The 7,646-nt window shown below is 39.3% G+C and overlaps 1 pseudogene; it reads left to right on the forward strand.

Moving 5' to 3' along the window:
* The first annotated feature begins 7,060 nt into the window (after window positions 1–7,060).
* LOC132287536 (small nucleolar RNA R71) lies at window positions 7,061–7,159 on the forward strand (annotated as a pseudogene).
* Window positions 7,160–7,646: the final 487 nt, after the last annotated feature.

Raw genomic sequence — 7,646 nt, forward strand, 5'->3', positions numbered from 1 at the left:
TCTTTCAAAAGAGGCACCAATATTGCAAACAAGTATTGGGAGAAAACTATCTCAAGTATGCAATTCTTCAACCCTTTCTAAGCAATCTCCTAAAATCTCAACATCAAGCAAGCAAGTATAGTCCTCCACACATCAAGAAAATGATCATGCAAATCAAAACAACTCTAGAATTCTTTTAAGTCGACCGGCATCATGTGTGTTGCTATCTAAGCCAACTAAAGAAATGATCACATCTTTACCCTCAAATTAGCACACAGATCTAGTACCGATCATCAAGACAAAAAGTGGACATTTTATTAAAGCTTTATTGATCTAGGTGCGCTTATTCTTTTCACTTATCATATATATATATATATATATATATATATATATAGGATCAAAGATGGAAGCATGGTGCAATGAGTTGATCTATTAAGCTTTCTAGTGATCCATGAGGTCGAGCGTTAGGTCAATGACTCCCAAATCAGACGGCTTTAGGGCACTAGGTGTTCAAACACCCCTAAGGACTTACAAGCTCAAATTAACCAGGCTACAAACCAAAACAACCTCCATCTAATCATTTTTCACTTTTCACATTTTGGGATAAGTTCTCACTTTTTATTGTTTTTGCAACATTTTTTTTTTTTTTTTTTAGCATTCAATTATTAACCTAGAGTTTAGGCCCTCCACATTTCAGCGCGAGAAGTTCAGTGCTTGATGAGGCTAGAATCCCGGCTACTTAGTGAAAAGGGGTTGTTATCCACCTTTATCAAGAATGAAGTTTTCAATGCACTACTAGCTCAATTAGGATATAACCAATTCAATAATCAACAAAGCATGTATCCCACAAATGAATGCTAGTGTGCGCCTGTACTAATGTAGAATCCTAGAATGAATCTCAAAATAATCACAAAATTAGGATGATATAGACCACAAGTGCAAGCATGATATCAATCTTTCAAAAAAATTACTCCTAAATGGCATCCACAAGGCATACAAGGAGTATTGGACTCTCAAGTCAAGCAATTATTAAATTTTAAGCAATATAGTCCTCAAAAGATCAAAATCATAGCTAGTCATGGACCAATCATAGAAAATCTTTCAAATACACAAGTCATGCTCAAAATTTTGAATTTAAAAACAAACACTGCAAAGCACCATTACCCCCCAAACTTAAATGGCACAGTGTCCTCAATGTGCAAAGAGAACAAAGGGAAAGAGTATACCAGTGCAACTAACAAGAATGACCGGGACAGAAGTATCCAAAGTAGGTGGCATAGCCCCCCCAAACTTGTGATTAACTGTGGTCCTGAAAATTTGGCACTTGGATAAAACTAATCAGATAACAAAAGAGATAATAACTGTGCACAGTAGACATGCAAGTGTAAATGGGATAGCAACTGAAAATAGAGAGAGGTATAAGGATGGTCCTGAAAATTATTTGGCAGCACTCTCTTTCACTGAAGTCACTGGAATACACCTGATAGATGGAGTCAAACAGATATATCAATATACAACATGACATCCAAAAATATAATCAGGCATAAAGAAAATGAATAACAGTATAATGTACATCCAGTATCAAGGCCAACAGACTGGCCGCCAAAAATAATATAATGTATCATAGCAGTCAAAAATCATAGATATGTAGAGATGATAAAGAGATATGAAAATCATGAAGAGGAGGTAGAACGGGTAGGGCGTGCTCCGCAGATGTCTCTAGATAGATCTCACAATGCGGCTATGACATCCATACGGAGTGAAGCAAAATCAGCCTAGATGGAAACCATGCCATCCTCCAGAGTCTGAAGACGCTCTCCAAAGCTGGGTATCTGAGCTGGAGCCTTAGGTGCTGCTAGATCGGGAGAATGATGATCCTGAGCCTGCTCCTCATTATGAACGGGCGACCCAAACGGAGAGTGATGCTCTGGGTCCTCTGCGGGCTACTTTAAATTAATGTCCATATGTATGGCAGCCGGATCGACTGGTACATCGTTCGCCGCTGCTGCTGCTGCTATCTCCTGCTCCTCAAGCTCCTCAGCTGCCTCTGCAGCATCCTCCTATAGACTCTTGATAAGAGCCTTGTAGCTCTTATTCCAGTCCTTCTTCTTGAATGAGCAGGCCCCAGTCTCAGTACGCTCCCAGTGCTAAAAAGGATAGTGCTGGTCCCGCAATATCTGTGTAATGAGATGGCCAAATAGGAGAAACTTAGCCCGTTTGGGCTTGGCCTTGGCCTTGCTGATGTGGTCAACATAAAACTTTATCATAACGCTCCAGATGAGCGCAAGAATGGATAGCCAATACCCTGTATAAAAGGCGTACAGAGCTGTCAGATAGTCATTGCGCCTCTGTATCTTATGGCCGGCCATGAATACATTTCGGAATAAAACCGAATCAAAGAACCACAAGTTGTCTGGCAGATAAGTGCGTGTGGCAAAAGTCTCGCCATTGGCATAGTGACCTGTGAGTGCAACAGCCATGTCTGCATATGAGGGCCTCCATAGAGTAGGATAGGTATCCTGGAGATCGGGAGGGCAGACGTGTGGACATCGGCAAGATCTGGAAAGAGTGTCCACAATGACACTGATAGGGTGGCCGTCAATGGTAGTCCGCAGCTCCCTCAGGTTACTCGGGGCAAGTCGGAGGTTCTAGAAGAACATCCGGACCAACCTTGGGTACACTGGATATGTAACAGGGGCTAATATGGCTGAAATGTCCCTCCGATCTATGCCATCATATGCTGCTCTGGTAAGAATAGACCGGGAGAAGAAATCTATATCGAAGACCGACTCATGCGCCACCTGAAGGTGTGAGTATCTCGGCAATGGTAGGTCCAAGTCCTGGGCTGGCTGAGCAGGTGGTGGTGATGGAGATGGTATGTGCTCAGCCTCAGTATTAGCCTGTGAAGAAGATGCCTCAGCAGAAGAGTGTAATCTGCTGGCAGAGGGTGGAGACTAAAGTGGAGTAGGCTCTACTGGCTCCTCCTGAATATGAGAAGGCTCTCCTGGCTCCTCTGTCCTCTGCCTAACTCTCCTCTGCGGTCCATGTTGCAGCTTAGCAACAGTCTTTACTCGAGTCATAGCCTGCAAAAGAAAAGAAAACTCAAAAAGGAAGTCAGTGCCGGTATAAAGAATTAAAGCACAGTTTATAGAATCATGTATGTCAAATAAGATAGACAAAACAGATAAGGAACATGAATCTATGCAAGTGACAAGGAATAAGTGACATGATGTGAAAAATGCTAGACAGTATAAGTACGAAATGCATCCAATGTGGAAAATACAGGCATTGAGCATGAATGAGATAGCATGAAACACAAGAGATGATGATGATGATGCAAATCTATGAAGTTCGATCGATCACAAAAATGTGAGATCAATGTAAGTTTGATCGATCTTGAATAAGTGAGATCAATCTATTACAGATCTATCTGAGAAAAAGTTAGATCGATCGAATTGTGAGGTGAAATTCGAAAAGTCACAGATCTGTGACGTGGATGGCACGGGGGCCTCCCGAGCAAGCTCGTGGGCCCCTCCACACAACAAATCAACAATTTTGGTCACTTGATTAAGCTTGTGACCCCCAATATCAAAAATATAAAACCTATATATATACATATATATACACATATATACAGAGCTTCAAAGCTTCATTAATGGCAAGATTCATCATCATAACATTATAGATCTAACACGAAAGCATGGATTCATCAACATGAAGCTTAAAATCAAAAGGGAAGAACTCGAATCTTACCCCAAACCGAGAGAGAAGATGAGATGAAAATGAAATCGGAGATCCGAGATAAGGGAGAGAGATTCGGGATGAGATGCAGTCGTCGAAGGGTTCACCGGAGATGGAAGAGGTGGGTTTGCAGCGGCGATGGGCTCTAGGGTTTAAAGATCGATTTCTTTGAAATCGATCGAATGACCCTAGGTTCGATTTTTAAAAACATTCCCTTTTTAGTTCGATCGATCGAACTGAATCCTCAAATCGATCGAACTGGAATCGATCTCTCCTCTTAAATGACAAAATTATTTTTGAAATTTTTGGATTTTTCTGAATTAAAAAAAAAATTAAAACTCTTTTTGAATTTTGGAAAATTAAAATTTAAAAATCAAAAATTTAAAAATTAGATATTAAAAATCAAAAATGTTTTTTGGATTTTGTTTGGAAAATGAATAAAATAAAATAAAAATAAATGGAAAATTAAAAATGGAAAATTGAAAATATATATGTTTTTCAAAAACAAGATAAAAATAAACAGAAATATTTTTGTATTTTTAAAATTTTGTATATATATATATATATATATATATATATATATATATATATATATATATTTTAAAATTCGAAACAAAAGTCAAAGTCAAAGTCCAAATAGTGAATCAAAGAACAGAGATCGATCTCCCCAAGATCAATCTTAAAAGGATTTCGATCGATCGAACATGCAAAATTCTGCAGACATGTTTGAACGATGGGACAGAGAGGCCTTTGGATGCAGGTGGATGTAGGTTCAAATTTTTCTAAGTGTTGAGAATGTATATCAATCCAAGATGAAATTGGATCGATCGAAGAATTGAAGATTGATCTAGGAACAAGTTCGCACGATGGAATAAAGAGCTGAAATATGCATGTTTTTTTCGCTCGATTGGACAGAGAGGTGATTGGATGCAGGTTTGGTGCAGGTATGGAGTTTGATCGATCGAACCTCCTTGGAGATCGATCAAACTGGAACAAAATGCTTATTTTCAACATGAAAGTGCATACAATCCTAATCATAGTTCCTAGCAATGCATATGAACCTAAAACAAATATCTAGACTTCGCAAGAAATGAAATTTAAAATAAGAATGAGGGAGGAATAGGGTTGTGACACCCTACGAAATGCATTAGTCTTTAACGTCTCTAGCTAGATGTTGGGCTCTTTTAGTCCGGATCAAACATCTTGTAGTGCATCCCTCCTTGACGGGGTGATAAATGCTTTGAACTCCACCTAACAAATGGTTCCCTAAAGAAGTTGTTGGATTAAGCTCAAAGGAACTTGTTAGCCCTTTTTCAATGCAATCTTTGGGCTTCCATGCCCTTTCAAAACAAGACTTTGAAATTACATTCTTTGGTTTCAAGGTTGAAGATGAACTTTTTGAAATTTTGGTTTTACACAAAAACTCTATCCCTTCACATTCATGGTTATGACATTTTTCTACAACATTCACTTCTTCATGCTTGTCAAATGAATTGGGGGTTGGATTGAAAATATTCAACTTCACGTTCATATGGCCAAATGAGATCTTCATTATCCCCGTCCTACAATTAATGTTGGCATTTGCGGTTGCCAAGAAAGGATGGCCAAGGATAACGGGAATTTGGCTCTTAAGATTCAGGACCGGTTCCGTGTCAATGACAACGAAATCAACCGGAAAGAAGAATTTATCAATCTTAATCAATACGTCCTCAATGACACCCCTAGGCTTTTTGATGAATCGGTCGGCAAGTTGCAAAACCACCAACGTCGGTTTCAAGTCTCCTAAGCCTAATTTGACATACACCGAGTATGGAAGAAGGTTAACACTCGCTCCTAAATCAAGGAGAGCCCGATTAATGATATGATCACCAATGATGCATGAAGTGGTAGATGAACCGGGGTCCTTAAACTTTGGGAGAGTGTTATGTTATAAAATTGAGCTCACTTACTCGGTTAACACCACTTTTCTAGGTGCTTGGCTTTTGTTCTTCCTCTTTTGGGTGCAAAGATCTTTCAAGAACTTGGCATAAGCCAAAATTTGCTTAATTGCATCCAAAAGTGGAAGATTGACTTTCACTTGCCTAAACATATCCATAATTTCATTAGTCTTGGCCTTTTGCTTGTCAATAGAAATGGATCATTTTAAGGCATCCGGAAATGGAGCTTTTGGTTTAAAAAAAATTTCAGAATTTTTCCTTGGAGTTTCTTCAATACAAGAAGTTTTGAAATCATTTTGCAGATTTTTCTTTTCAAGATCACTTTTCAACACATTCTCATTTGAAAGATCATGCATATGCAATGAAGGAGGAGTAGGATGTGAAACGGGACAGGTGTCAACTTGTGGTTGCACTGGTTCACTCTCTTTATTAGACATACCCACTTGGTTGTCCACAATCTTCCCACTTGTCAAGGTCGTCACCGCATTGACATACTCTATTGTGTGACCTTCCGATGAGGAATGACTCTCCATAACGCATTGTTGCTTTGTTAGGCATTCAAAGGCATTTTTCCCTTCTCTCTCGCCTTTAAAGTGCTAGCTATTTGCCCTACTTGGGTTTCTAGCTTTGCGATGGATTGAGAATGAGAATGAAGCAATTGTGTGTTTGCCTTTAGAGTGCCTAAAGCGGTTAAAACTTTCTCCTCAAAAGCGGGACTCCTAACATTTCCTTGAGAATATGATTGATTGGGGAAATGAGAATTTGAGAATTGGTTTACTTGTGGTTGATATGGTTTATATCTTTGGGATCCTTGGCCTTGCATTGGAGGTGGGATGTACTTCCCTTGAAAACCACCTTGGGAAGGGTTTGAGCCTTCCCCTTGGCTTTTCCAAGAGAAGTTTGGGTGATTCCTCCAACTAGAATTATAGTGATTACCATAAGGATTATTCCCTTGATTAAAAAATTTTGCATTAACTTGTTCATAGTGCTCACTTTGCACATATCCATGGGGACAGTTGGAAGTAGAATGTAAAACACTTGAACAAGTCATACATGATTCATTGGATGTATGATGGGAATGGTTAAGGAAGGAAGATACTTGATTCGCCGAGTTTTGGTTGATCAAGAATTGATCAAACCTTTGAGATAATGATTTCATCTCGGCGGCAATTTCGTTAGAGTGGTCGACTTGATGCAAGCCGACACTCTTCCTTCCACTAGAATTTCTACCATTCTTCGAAGATAAAGTTGGATGCAAAGAGTTTTCACTCATGCTCTCATAAAGACGCCACACATCATCCTCATGCCTATCAATGTAAGAGCCACCCATGGAAGCATCAACCATGCCTTTACAATTGTCCGATAAACTTTCAAAGAAATATTTAACTAATTGCCATTTGGGCATGTTATGATGTGGACACTTCCTAAGCAATTTATTGAATCGTTCCCATGCCTCATGAAATGTTTCCCCATCCCCATGTGAAAATTCCCTAATTGAAGTTCTCATGGCATTGGTCTTAGAAACCGGATAGTACTTCTTCAAGAACTCTTGTTGCATTTCTGCCCAAGAAGTTATTGAAAAAGGCTTAAGATTGTTGAACCAATATTTTACCTTGTCTTTGAGGGTGAATGGAAAAACTTTTAGCCTTAAGACCTCTTCAGGCATGTCTGTGTATCTCACGGTGGAACATACTTCAAAAAACTCATCCAAATGCTTGTAAAGTTCTTCACTTGGAAGTCCATGATAGTTAGGAAGCATTTCAATGGTTTGTGGTTTGATTTCATAGTGGTGTACTCTAAATGGTGGCAATTGAATGCATGTGGGTGCATTATATTCATTAGGCACATAGTGATCTCTTAAAGCAAGGGAAAGATTAGCAATTGGTGGTGCAACATGGGCACCTTGATTGCCTTGAACTATGGGAGGTTGTGGAGCATACATTGGCCTAGGCATTCCCAATGGAACTTGGCCTTGTTGTTGTGGTTGGT

Source organism: Cornus florida, unplaced genomic scaffold (assembly GCF_030987335.1).
Source record: "Cornus florida cultivar Cherokee Brave unplaced genomic scaffold, ASM3098733v1 CherokeeBrave_3.0.0_Hap2_Chr11, whole genome shotgun sequence".
In the NCBI taxonomy this organism is placed as follows: Eukaryota; Viridiplantae; Streptophyta; class Magnoliopsida; order Cornales; family Cornaceae; genus Cornus; species Cornus florida.